At 39.3% G+C, this 17768-nt stretch overlaps 1 protein-coding gene across 1 annotated transcript in view; it reads right to left on the bottom strand.

Moving 5' to 3' along the window:
- Positions 1-10595: 10595 nt before the first annotated feature.
- Positions 10596-17768, bottom strand: part of APTX (aprataxin) — a 37328-nt gene continuing 30155 nt past the window's right edge. Inside the window, exon 9 of the mRNA XM_039247099.1 lies at positions 10596-11106. The gene's annotated coding sequence lies outside the window, so the exon portion shown is untranslated. The remainder of the gene's footprint in view (positions 11107-17768) is intronic.

Below are 17768 nucleotides of genomic sequence, written 5' to 3'. Positions count from 1 at the left end.
GGACACTTTACTCAGACATTAATGTCTATATAGGAGCCCAGAAATAGCAAGGACAAAATGTGAAGTTTCCTCCGAAAATTGTGCCAAATTACTGCATGTTAGTCAGAGTGACTTACACAATATGCTAGGGTCTTTGTAGGGGTTTTTTATGCTCTCAGAGTACAGTTCTCCTTCACTGAGACATTTACCTATTCCAGAGCAGGGAACAGATAGATGGTAGGGCCAGTTTTTCAACATGGGAGGGAAAGCACTTTTGCTCAAATGACTTTTGCCCTAACAGTGGGCCCGACCTAAAACCATTGATATGCCATTTAAAACCCCTCATAAACATTCATTAAGAGACACATTATTAAAAAAAAGAGAGAGAGAGACACATTATTAACCCTACCAAGGGTTAATAAAAAGAGTTAGGAGGTCATCCATAAATCTAATTGGTATAGGCAAACTAAATAGATTATATTCATGATAAATCTTGGAAAAAATGGTCCACTAACAGCTTCCATCCCATATGGCACACCCATATCCATACAAGATCCCCTTCATCTTCAACACATGTGCTCATTACATACTTACTACACATACATGACTTGTAATACTATGTTCCAAGCACCATGTTTATAGCACCATCTTATGAAAGTATACCAACAGCCCTGCAAGGTAAATACCATTATTACCCCATTTCATAGATGAGGAAACTGATCAAGGTTAAGCCCTCACCTGGTTGGTAGAGCCAGCATTTAGATCCAAGTGTTCTGGCTCTCAAGAGTTCCCATTCTCAATCTCTTGGCTATACCATCTCCCATGGGATGGCATAGGGCCATTAGGAGAAATTCCAAAATGAGGCACATCATCCCATGCAACTGTCTCTGAAGAGAAAGAAATGCTGCAACTGACCAGAGTGGATTTACATGTCAGAGGCAGAGGAGATGGGTCATCTTGAAGCCCTGAGTATAATAACTCTGTATACAAGTGGTTTTGTTTGCTAAATTAAATTATATTGTCAGCTAAATCTACAGTAATGTAGCACTTTCACTTTCTTCCAGTTTATAATATTTGAGATTTCCTCCTAAAAAACAAACACTTAAGCTTAAGAAAACACCTTCTAAATGATTTCTGAAGAGATGAAACAATTGTAAAGACTTTGCCAATTGATCCCAATGCAGAGATACTCTTAAACCAAAAACATTTTTTTACGTTTTTTAAAATTTATTTTTGAGAGAGAGAGCACACAAGCAGAGGAGGGGACAGAGAGTGAGGAAGACAGAGAATCCAAAGCAGGGTCCATGCTGTCAGCACAAAGCCTGATATGGAGCTCAAACCCACAAACTGTGAGATCATGACCTGAGTCGAAGTTAGGCACTCAAATGACTGAGCCACCCAGGCACCCCTTAAGCCAAAATTTTAAGCTCCTGGTCTCAAAGTTTAAGCTCTGGGTCCCTGCAGAACACCACAATCAGACACACACACATACACCCTCCCCCCTCATCACACAAACAAAATGCACATATTACACAAACAACACACTTACACACCATAAGCACACACCACACACCACATACATACCACACACTCCACTCACACACCACAGCACACACTTATTCATCACAAAAAATATGCCATAAATAGCACATGTACACCAAACATGTACATAACACATATATATTCAACACACAAACCACACACCCATCACATATACACATATATACAAGTCACTCATGCCACACAAACCACACACACAACACACACTCAGCATATACACACAGCACACATACACACCAGCAATAGAGTTGCATGTGCTGCCTATGCAGGTGATACTTATTTGTGGTGTGATATTTATTTATGATTTCATTTTCAATTTGAAGAGTACAGCTCCATAGGGACAAATGTTTTAAACTTGAGAATAAATTAAATAACAATTTGAATTAATTTTTATAGTCAAAAAATACAGTTTACATTAGCAAAAAAGAAGTATGGGGCTTCAAAAATCATACTCTTAAGCCTACTGAATTACTGCAATTTTAAAATCTTGAATCTGCCATTAGTGGGGGAAAGGAAATCTATTTTGCAATCTGGCACATTCTTATAATGAGTTTCTTACTGTGACTCATGCCATAGATGCCTTATGCAAATGTAAAAGAAAATAACCAGACTGATATATGAGGAGAATTGCAATGATGAGAGAAAAGCCGTTTGGGTGAATCAAGCCCTTCCCTGCCTTCCCAGCCGTGGGGCTGCTCGGGCTGCACACATCATGCTAAAAAAAAAAGTATTCTCACAGAGTAGGGAAGAACTTCATAGGACACCAGTAGGGAAAAAGGGGCGGGGGGGGGGGGGGGAAGCAGTTTTAAACTTGTCCTATGTCCACTGAAAAACACTCTTAGATCAAATAGCCTATACTCTAGCTCTTCTCCTAATTCAAAATCTTTTAGCTAAATTGAGCCCCTCAACTGCCTTCAAGCTTAGAGCTGGGGAGAGTGAATGGAGGTGAAGCAACAGAAGAAAGTTGAGGAACTTAAATAGATTAGGCTGAGTGGCTTCCTCCAGGAGTGGGCTTCTCAAGGGGAAGAGAAGAAGGCTTGAAGAGCACAGGGCTGAGGAAAGTACAAGTACATAACTCAAAAGTTCTTGCCTAATTCTTTCTAACTTTTTCTTTAATATAATGTATTGTCAAATTGGCTAACATACAGTGTATAAAGTGTGCTCTTGATTTTTGGGGTAGATTCCTGTAGTTCATCACTTATGTACAACACCCAGTGCTCATCCCAAGTGCCCTCCTCAATGCCCATCACCCATTTTCCCCTTCCCTCCCCAAGAAGGACAGATATCATATGTTTTCACTCATATGTGGATCTTGAGCCTAATTCTTGACATAATATGTGCCAAATAATTTTATTAAACCCATGTTTAATTCCCTAGTGATTTTGGTTTACAGTGCACTTTGGGGCTATCCATGACCACGTAACTATCTCATCCTATTACTCACTGCGTTGAGTTTAAGTGTCAGGGGGCAAAACTGTCAAGAATTCTATCTTTTTAAGTCTATTATCATAGAAGAAATCAGGTGTATACTTTTTTTACTTTTCTAATGTTGTTTTTTTATTTTTCAGAGAGAGAGAGAGAGAGACAGCGCAAGTGAGGAAAGGGCAGAGAGAGAGCCCAAAGCAGGCTCCATGCTCCAAGCTGTCAGCACAGAGCACAACACAGGGTTCAAACTCATGAACTGCAAAGATCATGACATTAGCCAAAGTCATACGCCTAAATGACTGAGCCACCCAGGCACCCCTTGGGTGCATATTTTTACATAAATCTTGCTTACAACCAAACTTTAAAGAAGGTCCTAGAAGCTTACTGTGAATTATTTACAATGACAAACAACATTTTAGCCATTAATTATTCTTCTTAATAAATGGGGCGCCTGGGTGGCTTAGTCGGTTAAGCGCCGACTTTCGCTTAGGTCATGATCTCGCGGTTCATGGGTTCGAGCCCCGCGTCGGGCTCTGTGCTGACTGCCAGCCCAGAGCCTGGAGCCTGTTTCAGAGTCTGTGTCTCCCTCTCTCTCTGACCCTCCCTTGCTCACGCTGTCTCTCTCTATCCTAGAAATAAATAAAAATATTTAAAAAAAAATTAAAAAAAAATAAAAAAAATTATTCTTCTTAATAAAAACCACTATTAAAATAATATAATTTGTTTAAATAATATTTCATAAGTGTTAGAGACAGCAAATTAAACAAAGTGTTTATTATGTGCTAGAGGAAAGGAACAGATTTTTTAGTACCAGAAAAGTTCTTATCTTCTCCCCTGGGTGTCAGAAGCTTCAAAACAGTTAGTTCAATCAAAGCAAATGCAGTTGTCTTAGATACTTTTCTTGAACCCTCAAAATCTATCTAACAAGTACTTTACTGATAAGCTGACTTCTGTTCTTAAAGTGAAAAATCATATTTCTGTTCTTATAATTTTCTTTCTTTCTAAAGAAGGATTTATGTGATTTTCTTCCATATCCCAGTTGACATAATTTGAAAATAACACATTTCCAAGGTACAGGTAATTTCCATGCTGTAATAATCCATTACAGAGCATTAAAGTTAGGGAACAATTTCCTTCATTTAATAAAACATACACATGCCTAGGGCACCTGACTGACTCAGTCAGTGGAGCTTTGTGACTCTTGATCTTGGGGTTGTGGGTTCAAGCCCCATGTTGGGTGTAGAGATAACTTAAAAATAAAAATATTTAAAGTATACATAGAGATACATATACATATGCCTGAATAGAAAAACAGGAAAATGAGAAATCAAGCCCCTTAAAATATAGACATAAGTTTTAGGATCAAAACAGGAATATTCTATATTACAGATATGTTTAAAAGTTCCTTGAATATTTTGGCAAATGGTGATAGGGAGAAGGCAATAAAAAGAAAAAAACATAACTATCAGAAAGGAGAAATAATTCTCACATGAGAGTCTATCTAAAAACTTCAGGATATCAACTAATCAGAACTCATCAGAATATTCACTAAGGGGCTACTTATGAAACAAATTATCCAAATTACTCTTTCCTATATATTAGCAAAAAACCAAAAATGCAATGAAAATTTAACTCCAAAAACAAAGGATATCTCTTTTCATATAAAGAATAACTACCATCAATAAACTTAAGAAATATGGAGGATATACAGTGAGAGAAAATTATAAAACTATGCTGTAAGACATAAAGGATGATTTGAATCAGTTTGCAGGAATATTCAAGAGTTGTACAACTGAAGTCCAGCCAGGTCCACTAAGGCCCCACTGAAGGCCAAAATCAGTGACACTGTAATGCCCAGACCTGGAGTAATGCGCTTCCTTCAGGATCCTAGTCATCTATCTCATTGGACCATAGGGAAGATACCACACCAAAGGCATCACCTGGGCTATTTGTTCATGTGAGTAGTGAGGCTTCACACACACACACACACACACACACACACACACACACACAAAGTGGAGTTGAACTGTTTCCATAGGCTGCCAGGTTTCCTGGGGTAGGAAACCCCATTTTCTTTTTTTCTTTTCTTTTTTTTTTTTTTTTAAGAGAGAGAGCAAGCATGACCAGGGGAGAAGGGCAGGGGGGGAGAGAGAGAGAGAGAGAGAGAGAGAGAATCTTAAGTAGGCCCCATGCTCAGTGTGGAGCCTGATGTGGGGCTCAATCCTAGGACCCTGGGATCATGATCTGAGCCAAAATCAAGAGTTGGACACTCAACTGAGTAAAACACCCAAGCATCCCAAAACCCCATTTTCTCTTTTTAAAAAAAATTTTTTAATGTTTTATTTATTTCTGAGACAGAGAGACCGCATGAGCAGAGGAGGGTCAGAGAGAGAGGGACACACAGAATCTGAAACAGCCTCCAGAGCTCTGAGCTGGCTGCCAGCACAAAGCCCAATGTGGGGCTCGAACCCACGAACTGTGAGATCATGACCTGAGCCAAAGTCGGATGCTCAACTGACTGAGCCACCCAGGCGCCCCCCAAAACCCCATTTTCTCAATAGCTGAAGAAATGGAAATTACTTTTTTGCTTATTTATTAAGTCCAATTAACCCCAGGATAAGGAGAAAGGACAGGAACCGGGTTGATAAGGACCCTGCCATCAACAATACAAATAAGAAGGCTCTTGTTTAATAAGAGTTAATCAAATAAAAACTGATTTTTTTATAGACCCAAAAAAAAAAAGAAAAGAAAAAAACAACTAGAGTTTTGAACTTAATCTCATAGAGCAACTTCCAGGAATGTGTTGATGACTTTCTCCTTGGAAGACTTCTGCCTAGAAATCTGCTGGATACCATATTAAACAGAGTTTCAGGAGCCCATCAAAGCTCTGGTAAGCTTATAACCAGAGTCACACTCTAACCTATACTAGCATTATGAAGAAAATGTACTTAGCTGGGAAAGAATTCTGGGTAACTATACTGTGTTATAAAAGCTTTTCAGAACCCACTTTACTTTTCTAATAAAATCAGTGGTCATTAAGTGTGTGAAACCCATATCCATTTAGTAGGTTTTTGCCATCTGGTATATACTAAGGGGATCCCACAAGATAGCTTCTACCTAGCATTTTCTCCCCATCATGCATGAATCTCTATAAACATACCCACAGATTAAGGCATGAACTCCACAATACTCTTGTTTAAATGAATACATTCACTGGAAAAGTAATGTATCAGTTAAATACGACCACAAAAATCCTGCTTAGCAGATTACCCCCAAACCAAGAGACATGCTACAAGTACTTATTCTCATGTGCATAAATCTGTAGGTCGTCTGAGACAGCTCAGCCTCACACTGTGGGTGTGTGAGTTGTTTGGGGCAGCTCTGCTCCACGACATCATCCTTCTGGGTCTAGGGGAGAACTCAGGATATGTTTATGGCAACGGAGAAGCACAAGAGGGCAGGCCAAAACACATCAGCATATTTGAAGCCTTTGTTGTCATTGTGTTCACTAGTATCTCATTGGCCAAAGCAAATCGCATGGCCCATCCCAACATCAGTAGGACAGAAAAATACACTCTACCTCTAGCAACAGGAACCACAGAGTCACCCGGCAAAGGGTGTAGATCCAGGGAGGGTTGAAGAATTGGAAACAATAACGCAATCTTCCAAAGGTAGCACAACTCACTATTAACCAATAACACAGTAACACTTCTGTTTTCATACTTATCTGGTTATAAAAGCAGGACCCTAAGGAAATAGAAGGAAGGGGGATAGTAGGATCTAGAAATGTATTGCATTTCTGTGAGGGAGGAAGGGCTAGGGGAGGTGCCACAGTGGAGGTCCTTGGAAGAGAAAACAATAAAAGAGAACACCCTCATGAATGAAATTCACTGATAAAAATTCAGAAATGAGAAAAAAGAAACAGGATATGACAGTAGGAAGAAAGACATGACAGGAGGAAGATATAGGTACATGAAGGGGGAAAAATCCTTGAGAAAGACAAGTTTCTTAAAATATTGCACAGAGGGGATGCCTGGGTGACTCAGTTGGTTAAGTGTCCAACTTCGGCTCAGGTCATGATCTTATGGTTTTTGTGTTCTAGCCCCATGTTGGGCTCTGTGCTGACAGCTAGCTCAGAGCCTGGAGCCTGTTTCAGATTCTGTGTCTCCCTCTCTCTCTGACCTTCCCCTGTTCATGCTGTCTCTCTCCCTGTCTCTCAGAAATAAGTAAGACATTAAAAAAAAAAAAAAATGCACAGAGAAGTGAAACTGTTCAAGCTTAATTTTTTTCTCCATTTGAAACTAGCATTCCTATGTATGGCCATCCCTAATCTATTTCTTATGGCTTGTGATTTATAACCAGAAAGAAGTTACAAACCTGTATAAGAATCTCTGAGTGGGACGCCTGGCTGGCTCCGTCAGAGCATCTGACTATGCCTCAGGTCATGATCTCACAGTTCATGAGTTTGAGCCCCACATAAGTGCAGCCCATAAGCCTGCGTTGTCAGTACAAAGCCTGCTTGGGACTCTCTCCCACGCCCTCTCAAAATAAATAAATAAACTTAAAAATGACAAAAAAATATCTCTGCCAATGCCATCAGCAATAGCCAAATTACGGAAAGAGCCCAAATATCTATTGACTGATGAATGGAAAAAGAATTCCACACACAATGGAATACTAGTCGGCAATCAAAAAGAACGGAATCTTGCCATTTGCAACAACATGGATGGAACTAGAGTGTATTATGCTAGGTGAAATAACTCAGGCAGAGAAAGAATTCACTCATATGTGGAATTTAAGAAACACAACAGATGAACACAGGGAAAAGGGAAGAAAAATAAGATAAAAACAGAGAGGGAGGCAAACTGTCAGAGACTCTTTAATACAGAGAACAAACTGGGGGTTGCTAGAAGGGAGGTCAGTGGGGAGATGGGCTAAATGGGTGATAGGCATTGAGGAGGGCATTTGCTGGGATGAGCACTGGGTGTTCTATGTAAGTGATGAATCACTGGGTTCTACTCCTGAAAGCAGTACCACACGGTATGTTAACTAACTTAATTTTAAATAAGTAATTAAAAAAAAAAAAAGAGTCTGGGCAACAATCCTCTCTACAAGAAAAAAATGTGTGTGTGTGTGTGTGTGTGTGCGCACACACGTGTGTGTGTACAGAATCTTCTTTCAAACCAGGTAGATCAGAAACTTTCTAGAATTTAAGCCGTGAACATAGGGATACAAAACTGAAAATGGGAAGAGTTCACTCATTCTTCTTGTCACCCTGAAGAGGCCATCTTGTGACTACTGCTTCCCAGATTCTCAGAATTGCTCTATATTCCTGACCCCTCTGAATCCTCCTCTTCACATTTCCTTCAACTCTGTGAACCTTCTTTTCATCCTACCAATAAATATATTTCTTTGCTTCAATGGGTAGAAATTTACTTCTGTTGCTTTTAATCAAAGAATTGTGTCAGGTGCAGGTCCCTTTCCCATTTTCTATCCTCCAAGGAGATGAGAGAGAGAGAGAGAGAGAGAGCACTAAAGATGCCTTAAAGCAAATAACAAGGCATGCTTTCACTCAAGAATCTAGAATCTAAAATCATTTCATAGAAATGACTGTTGCCATGGCAACCTTTCAGTGTGCATTCAGTGACTTTATGTGCATTGATTAACATTTTAATGTAAACCAAACTGTATTGGCTTATTTGGCCCTGATTCCTTTTTAAATATAGATTGTTTTTTCTCATAAAAGTAATCAGAGCTTCTATTCAAGATGGCTGACTAAACAAGTACATTTACTTTCCCCCTATAGTTCTTATTGAAATGACACTGTAAATGAAAGCCCTCCATGTTTATCTCCCACTCACCATTCTATATACCTACACACACACTCTCATAAAAACCACTAAAGTCCCAAGTCCTGTCATCAGAATATGTTCCGATGATCCAACATGGTCAACAAGGTTAATATCCCTCCAATTAAATTGGATAAAGTTGATAAATTAAAAATCAAAATTCTGAGATTTAAAAAAGAATTGTTTTAATGTCTATTTTTGAGAGAGTGACAGAGTGTGAGCAAGGGAAGAGCAGAGAGAGGGAGACACAGAATCTGACACAGGCTCCAGGCTCTGAGCTGTCAGCACAGAGCCCCAAGTGGGGCTCGAACCCACAGACCGCGAGATCATGACGAGCTGAAGTCCATAGCTTAACTGACTGAGCCACCCAGGCATCGCAAAATTCTGAGATGTTTTTTATTAGATTCTGACAAGTTGAATAGGAAGTTCATCCGGAAAAGTAACTGTAGACAAGACAATAAAATGTTAAAGAACACTGATCAGACAGGCCATGACCATAGAGAAAGTCAAAGTGAACAGCAGCTAAGTAGCCCAAACAGTCTGGAGAGATAAAGCCCTAGGGAAAGGTATGCCTATTTCTCATCGTACTGAACCACCCAGCTGCACTTCCTCAGTATCTGCATCCAGGACAAGTTCAGCCAGAACTTTAGGGCAGCAAATTGTTTCCAAAGCCATATAAAACCACTGAGCACTATAACATTCATGCACTACCTGATTCTGTGATTCAGCAGCTCACTGACTCAGACAACAATTTTGTCCTTCATGAAGAAACCAGTCAGGCAGTCAAAAAACATAAATAAAAGGAAATAAAGAGGTGGATTCACATATATTGATGTCAACTATTGATTTTACATCTTCAGAGAACTTAGGGAAAAATTTTAAATATAGTCATAAAAAGAAATAGATTTTATACACACACAAAGGATCAAAAGGATTAAAGCACAAAGAACAAGTCAACTATAAGCAGCAATCCATCCAATGGCAGCATCCCACGCAATGCAAGATCCAGAGGGTTGACGCTGAACAGCAAAGAAACACGAAGGTCCTGAGTAAGAGAAGGACAAAGATTCTACAGTGAAGAAAACAGAGATGTAAGCTTATATCAGTTTGTCTCATCTTCAGAGGGTGTCCTACAAGCTCAGCTAGGTGAAATGAAAGCAAGAGTAGAGAAAGGAAGAGGAGTAGGGAGGAAAAGAAAAACAGTGAAAAATAAATTCTACGAAACCATGGTAACAAAAATTGAGAGTTTAGTAATAGCTCAATAGAAGTGGAATAGGGAGCCCATAACAGACTCGTGTATGTATTAAAATTAGTTCACCATAAATGTGGCATTTCAAATGAATGAGAATGAAGGCTAGTTTAAAACGAGTTGGAGCTAGATAAAAATTGAAAAAATAAAGATGGATCCCTATGTCACATGACCAAAATTTAAATTCCACATATAATGAAGATCTAAAGTAAAAAAACAAAAGTATAAAAGTACCAAAAGAAAACATGAGAACATATGGATAAGGAAGGCCTACTTAAGCAAAATATAAAATCCAGAAACAAGGCATTTGTTTTATTAAGTGGAATGCCTAGGGCACCAGGGTGGCTCAGTCGGTTGAGTGTCCCACTCTTGATTTTGGCTTGAGTCCTGGTCCTAGGGTTATGGGATCGAGTTCCGTATCAAGCCTGCATTGGGCTCTGTGCTGAGTGTGGAGCCTGCTTGGGATTTTCTCTCTCTCCTTCTCCCCTTCTCCCCACTTCATGCTCTCTTTCTCTCTTTCTCTCTCTCTCTCTCAAATTAAAACAAACAAAAAAGAAAAAAAACAAAAAACCTCTGTGTGATGACAGCATAAACAAAACTGAAGAGTACAAAATTAAAAGGTAATATTTGTAAAATATTTGCAATATAAGTAAAAAATAAGGAAAAGGAGAAGCAACTCAAGTTTTTTCATGTGCAAAGGAACATTGACAGAGACTGTTCACTATCTCCAATTTCCATTCTGTGCTGCTCCTGTAATAGTAAAAATTTTACTTGGGCATGGATTTGCCCAAAATAAAGGTTATATTTCACAGCTGCCCTTAAAGGTTGTTCACCTTTGGCTTGTGGCTGAATTCCGGCTAGGATAATATAAAAAGTAGAGTCATAGAGGAAATTCCAGAAAACTTCCTCGGAGAGTATATGTGAGTCCTTGAACCCGTTCTTCATCTTCTCCTCCATCCTCCTGCCCAGAACACAGATGCTTCCATCTTGGACTTGTGGTCAAGGTGAGGAGTTGGATTTGTATAGGAAGGAGTTCCCCTTATCCTGTGGAAGAAAGTCAAGAATGGTATGCATGTAGATGAGTGACAATAAAGGGATGGAACGCTGAACAAGATAATACTTTAATGGCCTCTATTTGTTTGATGAAGCAGGAGAAAACATAGCTAAGAGTAAGGGAAGTGAGAACTTCAGGACAATGGTACTGACATGACACCATTGTTTTTTTTTTTGGTTTTTTTTTAATGTTTTATTTATTTCTAGGAGAGAGAGAGAGAGACAGCATGAGCAGGGGAGGGTCAGAGAGAGAGGGAGTCACAGACTGAAACAGGCTCCAGGCTCTGAGCTGGCAGTCAGCACAGAGCCCGACGCGGGGCTCGAACCCACGAACCGCAAGATCATGACCTAAGCGAAAGTCCGACGTTTAACCGACTAAGCCACCCAGGCGCCCCATGACACCGTTGTTAAAAACAATGAAGAAGGAACCTGAAAACAGCAATGCCACAGAACAAAAGGAGAGCCTAACAAGAATTTAAGGCCATAAATGAGTAGTGGTACCAATGTGCAAGGTTTATTACAAGGCCTACTTATTTTTTTGTCTAATATCAACTAGCTAATCTGAAGATAGGAGCAAAGGAAGCAAACTGAGGCATCAATCCTGGGTTGGGATACAGTAAACTAGGTTTAGCAATAGAAGTAAAAGGAGTATTTGTGGGAGAATGTTTCTTAAGATTTCATTTTTAAGAAATCTCTACATCCAACATGGGGCTCGAACTCACAACCCTGAGATCAGGAGTCACACACTCTGGGGCATCTGGGTGACTCAGTCAGTTGGGTGTCCAACTCTTGATTTCGTCTCAAGTCATGGTCTCACAGTGGTAAAATCAAGCCCCACCTTAGGCTCCATGTTGAGTGTGGAGTCTGCTTGAGCTTCTCTCTCTCCCTCCACCCCTCTCCCCACTCACAAGCTCTTTCTCTCTTTCTCTAAAATAAAAAATAATAATAAAAGTTAAAAACGGTCGGGGCACCTGGGTGGCTTAGTCGGTTAAGCGTCCGACTTTCGCTTAGGTCATGATCTTGCGGTTCGTGGGTTCGAGCCCCGCGTCGGGCTCTGTGCTGACTGCCAGCTTAGAGCCTGGAGCCTGTTTCGGTCTGTGACTCCCTCTCTCTCTGACCCTCCCCTGTTCACGCTCTCTCTCTCTCTCTCTCTCTCTCTCTCTCTCCTAGAAATAAATAAAACATTTAAAAAAAATTTCCTTTAAAAAAAAAATTAAAAACGGTCACAGGCTCTACCGAGTAACCCAGCCAGGTCTCCCATTGTGGGAGAATATTTTAGATGATCAAACATGAGGCTCATAGAGAAGAAAGAACATCTAAATGGGTTTACTAAACTGGGAGGAAGCAGAGGGACCAAGGAATTGAAAATCTTGACAGTGGTAAAAACAGATAGAATGGAAATGAAGCTATGGAAAAGCTGGGGGCTACAGTCAGGGATCAGGATACTTGAATTTTACTTGAAAAGATGTAATGAACATTTTCTTCTAAACATTTCTTCTGGGGTGCTGGGGTGGCTCAGTTGGTTAAGCATCCGACTTCAGCTCAGGTCTTGATCTCATGGTTCCTGAATCTGAGCCCTGTTTTGGGCTCTGTGCTGACAGCTCAGAGGCTGGAGCCTGCTTCAGATTCTGTGTCTCCCTCTCTTTCTCTGCCCCTCTCCACTCCCACTCTCTCTCTTTCTCTCAAAAATAAATAAAACCATTAAAAAATTTTTTAATGTTTATTTTATTTTTGTGTGAGGGAGAGACAAAGCACAAGTGGCAGAGGAGCAGAGATAGAGGAAGACACAAAATCTGAAGCAGGCTCCAGTCTCTGAGCTGTCAGGACAGAGCCCAATGTGTGGTGCTCGAACCCAGAAACTGTGAGATCATGACCTGGACGAAGTCGGACACTCAACCAACTGAGCCACCCAGGCACCCCGATTTTTTTAATTTTTAAATATTTCTTCTAAAATGAAGATATTCTAGTATAAGGCCAGTTCCCAAATATGACCATGGAATAGACAGGAGAAGTGTAGCACCGTGGTTAAGAGCACAGACTTGGAGCCAGGAACAATCTCTGTTACTAATTTTTTTATCTTCAGCATGCCTGTTTATAAGATTGTTATGAGGAATAAAAGAATTAAATTACTTAAAGAGCTTTGTTTAGTGTCCAGCACATACTAAGTTCTCAATAATTGATATATTTAAAAAAACAAAAAGGAGAAAAAACACAGACATATCCTATAACTCTGTCTGCTATTAATTAAGATGCACAACACATTATATAGTAGAAAAATCTAATACCTTTAACATTGGTGCTAATTTTGCCTATGGGGAGCAAACATTTCCAAATTGTAAGCAAATGCTTAATAAGAAACAAGTCAAAAGCCTAAATCAATCATGAGCTCTTCCTTTACTTTGGAATATCCAAGAAAACGAGTATGCACTGTAATTCAGAAGGAATGCCTATTACAATTAACGAAGTCAGCAATTACAGCAAAAACTCAACCCCATCAACTGAGCCAACATTTTGAAAAGAGGAAAGAAATATTTTTAAATGAAAGATATTTTTAATGAAAAATATTTTAAATTAAAAAGAACGTATTTCCAGATAACAAGTAAAAAATAATCATAAGTAAACAACCAAAGGGCCAATGTGCTTAGAGATAACAGACTTCTTCTTCTTGGTAAAGGATGTCAGAGTTACCTAGTGCAATCAGCATGTTCAGTGTCAGAAAGCTTTCCCTCGTCCATATGCCCTTATCACTCCTCCCTCACTCTTTAAACTATCATCTGAAGTGTGAGAAATGTATACTTGCATATCAAAAGTATTAAATAAACCAATTAAGCAGGAGCCCTTACAATGCAGTTGGAGAACAGGTATAGCCCATCATGGGCTAAAGGAATGACTGCAGACTTGTTATCTGCTGGTTATGTTTGAGAGCACATGTTAAACCAAAATCTGTTTAACTCAGATGGCTTTAGACCACACGACTATCGGGCAATACCTGCTGTTCAGTGCCTGGCACATAGCAGGTACTCAACAAATGTTATTAAAATCCATTTGTTTACTTATGTAGCCAACATTTATTGAGCATCTAATATGTGCCACACATTATTCTAAACATTAGAAATAGAGCAAACACATTTTAAAATGTTGTCTTTATTCTGATGTTGTTTGCATTATGAAAGTAATGCATGACTGTTGCAGAAAGTGAAACAATACAAAGGCATATCAAAATTTTCTTTGTGGTCAAACATGGGACCAACTGTTTTAAATATTCCATGGGGAGGAGAAAAATGTTTCTTCTTTATTCAAAGGACGGAAGGTCTTTTTCCTATACTAATGAGTGCATGTGTACATGTGGGTGTTCACACACATATGCACAAAGTTTACTTATTCTATTGTTCAAATCCTATATGTCCTCATTTTTTTTTTTTTTTTTACCCCCGGAGATATCCAGTTTTGATATGCACACACTAAAATCTCTTACAATAATTATTCTATCTCACCAGTCAATGAAAATTGAGATCGAAGAATCATACAACAATGAATTGAGATGCAAGAGCTAAAGTAATCCCTTCGTTAAGCACCAAATGAATCAGAAAAACATTAAATAAATTGTTAACAGAACAGTCTATAGCTAAAATACATTGTAGATTGAATGATAAGTTGTTTTTGTTTTTCTTCAGAAAAATCCTTTTTCTGTTGATGTCAAATCCCTCAAAACACAAGAACTACATATCAGATCATTTACCTCTTCTGTGAGTCATAATTATTCCTGTTGGCTCATTTTTAATTTTGGCTTTTGTATGGTTGAAAAAGACTGTGCAATTAGATTAATTCTGTTAAAAAGACAAAAATTATGTTTTTTCTCCCCAGAAATAGAAAGCCATATGAATATGGTGATGAGAAACTAAAAAGCAGTTGAAAACCACTTTTAACTGTAACACAAAGTCCTGTTAGGCTAGCCTACAAACATGATTGTGAGCAAAGAATCTGCCTGCACTGTTCATCTTTTAAAGGTCCTTCGCTTTCCTTTTGGACAACTCCCCTTCAGGTTTTAAATAGGGAGCAGATAATGTGCTAAACACAATATGTTACATGTATAGAATAGCCCCATCCAGAAAGAAATGAGCCACAGAAAGAGATGCCTTGCTGATCATCTTTGCTATTAGTCACATTGGTTTAAAGTCTCAGAGGTCTTGTATGGATAGAACACAAAGAAAACTTTTCCATAACAAAGGACCAAGAGGATGGATACTATAACAATGACAGGAGTTTATAGTTCTACAAAATGTTTACTTTTCATACAGGTACAACAAATGAGTTCATCTACACCTGGACAAATGACAGGGAGTTTAATCTAGAAGTTGACTGTAGTTCCAAACACTTGTGGAGTAAATTCACTTAAAATCTTCACTTATCAGATTATCTTCCCCCTTCAAAACTGAACAGTTTATTAATTAATTAGTGCTTCAAGCCCTTATCTTTGAAGAAGGGACTAATTTATTTTTCTTGAAATTCTTTTGCATTAAAATGACTTGTTTTGTCAAGAACAAGAACATTTTATTTGGTCTGAGGGTATATTTGGCATCTACCAAAATGAATCTTAAAACTATTCATTTTTGTGTCATTCCTTATGTGCGCAAAAAAAACAAGAATTCCTATAAATAAATAGATTGAACCAATTCTACCATTAAGTTTCCTTTGAAACCAATGTTTTGCTGTAATCATCATAGATATTTATTGACCATCTACCAATTGCTTTACCCTCATTTCGTTTAATACTCTCAATAATCCTACAAGGGAGCTCTGGATGACTCATTCAGTTAAGCAACCAACTCTTGACTGGCTCAGGTCATGATCTCATGGTTTGTGAGTTTGAGCTCCATATCAGGCTCTGCGCTGACCGTGCAGAGCCTGCTTGGGATTCTCTCTCTCTCCCTCTCTCTCTGCCCTTCCCTCCCTCCCTCCCTCTCTCTCTCTCAAAAATAAATTAAAAAAACATTAAAAAAAAAAAACTCTCAGTAATCCTTCAGGGTAGACAGTTTTACAGGTGCTGATATGAAGGGGACTAAGGAAAGAATAACATAACATGCCCCAGCCACCCAAGTTACTGCCTTCACCTCAGTCAGGCTTGGCCATTCTCAACTTGGCTGCTAACATGCCGTGACTGAAATTCAAGGCTCAGGAACCAGTTTAAGGGACAGAAGACGGCACGTGAACATAAGGAAAGAGTTCTATCTTCTGATTATCCAATCCTCCACTCCCTACCTTAGACTGGGTCATAACCACACTGAGCTGTAAATTCCTCAAGCAAAATGAAACTAAAGCCATCTTCCTCATGGCATCGCTGCCAAGGCTGATGACTGGCACACATGGAGCCTCTGTACTGTTTGTTTAGTGCCTCTATTCCCAGCAGACCATATTACCTAGTCCCCAGCAGGAATTTCCCCATAAAAGAGATCTCATCTTCAAGGGACCAATTTCTCTTTCTCATGGCAAACATAGCATGAGAATTCCTTTTGTCCTCAGTGACCACCCTGTCTTCACTGCTCACCCGCATGCCTGGTAGCCTAATGCTCTCTGTGCCCATCTTGCTCTCATGAATGAGTTCCCATCTCTTTCTCAAACGTAAATGTCACTCTGGTGTTCCTGCCACCGCCAGTAACTAAAAAACAAACTCTGCCTTTATAGAACACTGTGCTCAGCACGTCAGCCAGGCTCCTGGAAATGCAAACTGCAGTTTCCAAAGGATGAAAAGATTCCTGGAGGATTTTATGGTGTTTTGGAGAGTGCCTCTGGGCAGATCACACACTGTGACAAGTTCTTTCCAAATTGTGACAATTCAATCACACCTTCTACAAAAAACTGACTTTTCGCACTTACCATCCATTGGTGGTAGCTGTCCTTGCTCATTTTCCCCCAAATGTTGAAGTGACTTTGGGATTATAATACTGTGGTAAATGCATGGTTTTCTAAACTGCTCCCATTTCATGGTGCCTGTGAACTGGCAAGTAGGCACAGGCGGGCGGTGAGGGAATCCTACTGATGGCCACAATGGAGTTGGAAACAGTTTGGCACATGTGGCCCAGGGAAGGCATCCACCCTCCCCACCCCCACTGCTGTCAGATGAAGAAAAACCAGCTGGACAGGAAGTGGATGCCTCACCCTCTAGTCTAAGTTGCATGGCCTTCTGCTGGCAGTTTTATGTTTCTCCCTTGAAAGTCTTCTCTCTAATCACAGATTCTCATTACAAGGAAGAAAACGTTGGGAGGGAAGGAAGAAAAGAGACACTTCATATAAAAAAATTTTCCCAGTAGGCAATGCTTAAAAATTCTTTAGACATTCACAGGCAAAAAATTAATAAATCTAGACTATAAAACTCCTAGAAGACAACATGAGATAAAATCCAGGTGACCCTGGGTTTGTCGATGACTTTACATTACCAAAAGCACAATTCATAAAAAATAAATAAATTGTACTTCACTAAAGTTAAAAATCCTTTAACCAGGGATAAAATTTTTTGTTGTACCAATAAAGCTGAAATGCAAATTCCAATCTTGAAAAGAGAATGTTGAGGTTTAAAATCATCTAATATAAAAGACTAACAGCAGATCCTTGTCCCATACTGTTTCATTGTTGTGGTGCAGGTAAGGAGAAAAAAG

The sequence above is a fragment of the Hyaena hyaena genome, unplaced genomic scaffold (genome assembly GCF_003009895.1).
Source record: "Hyaena hyaena isolate Hyena2069 unplaced genomic scaffold, ASM300989v1 scaffold_289, whole genome shotgun sequence".
Classification (NCBI taxonomy): Eukaryota; Metazoa; Chordata; class Mammalia; order Carnivora; family Hyaenidae; genus Hyaena; species Hyaena hyaena.
This window is presented reverse-complemented; position numbering and strand designations above follow the sequence as displayed.